Source organism: Aplysia californica, unplaced genomic scaffold (genome assembly GCF_000002075.1).
Source record: "Aplysia californica isolate F4 #8 unplaced genomic scaffold, AplCal3.0 scaffold01858, whole genome shotgun sequence".
NCBI classification, from domain to species: Eukaryota; Metazoa; Mollusca; class Gastropoda; order Aplysiida; family Aplysiidae; genus Aplysia; species Aplysia californica.
The window spans coordinates 13,347-14,790 of record NW_004799128.1 but is presented as its reverse complement, the minus strand read 5'-3'; positions in this window follow the sequence as shown (position 1 = coordinate 14,790).

The window sequence follows — 1,444 nt, the reverse complement described above, 5'->3', positions numbered from 1 at the left end:
GAGAGAGAGAGAGAGAGAGAGAGAGAGAGAGACTGAAGGGGTACGTGTGGGATAGAGGGAAATATCATCAGAATTCCTTTAAGATAAGTAAGGTGAACTATTTTCCTACGTAAATAAATGTTGTTTTTGTGGTGTGTTTTTTTTTCTTCTTCCTCAACACGTTATTATTAGACTGTGTGGCCCAGTGAAAAGGTAAATATGTTACAGCTGATCTGTGTGTTCACAGTGTGTGTTGCTTGAGTTTTGCACTTTGCTTTTTCATTTAGCCTTGTATTTATTCTTCCGTGTTTGGATAGTGGAAAACAGAGAGAGTGAGGACGATCAGTATCAGTGTAGATATAATATTGATTCTTTGGTAGAGAAAAATATCATCATGATTTCCTCACCTGCACATATATTATTATTATAGATTCTTTGTTAGAGAAGAAATATCATCATAATTTGTTCACTTGCACATAAATAGACAGGCCTATCGAATTCTTTTTTTTTTCAATCAACTCCTGCACTCAATATATTCAAAGAAGATCCATTTCGTTCCAAACGCTTTTATTCTCGACCAAATTGTGTTGATAGTGCCGTAAAACATCTACCCAATACAATACGCTTTTATTCTCTACAAACCAATACTATGTGTGAACATTGTCACCTAAACGTCGAGACTTGAGACTGTCAGCTAGCGAAAATTCTAGAACTTTACGTGGCTCAAACAGTACAGACAGAAGCATGAAAAGGAGAAAGGGGAAAAATGGGACATAATAATATGTGAGGCAGCGTGGTGGAATCAGGCTCTCGTCTATTTCTGGCCGTTTAGAGTTATTGGTACCATCTTAAAGCTTGTTCACTTGTCCTTTTTTGGATGAAAAAAAATATCCGTTTATCTTGAATCCCAGTCGAGATATTTGCGAATGAAGGAGGTGGGGTCACCTGTTTGCAGAGGTAAAATTAGTGAGAAAATGGTCGCCAAAGATTAGTTATTTCCTTATCTTAAGAGTCCGTGGTAATTGGAAATTTACATTTTTTTATGCCTTTAATCAACGTTTTTCAGAAAAAATCCACACAGAAATGAGTTCTTTAATAGGCATGAAAGGTATTGAGCCCAAAAAAAAATTGATAAAAATTCACAAACCTGCGGAAAAATGGAAGTTTCTTCACTTTGATTATTTTGACGAGAGCCTGATTCCACCACGCTGTCTCACGTATTAGGTCCATTCCTATCAGAAAAACAAATCAGGATGCTACCTTTAACTTACAAGAGTACCTGCAGAATTTCCATAGGAAATCAATCCTGTGAAAAACCAGCTAAGTCATTCTCAATCTGCATTTTATAACAACAAATCAGGTTAAGATCAAGGTAAGACGTCCTTTAGGGAAATGTTTAAAATAGGCTTAGTCGTGGTAGGATTAATGATTACTTCCCTGTTTTTCACTTGACCCATCCATGTTC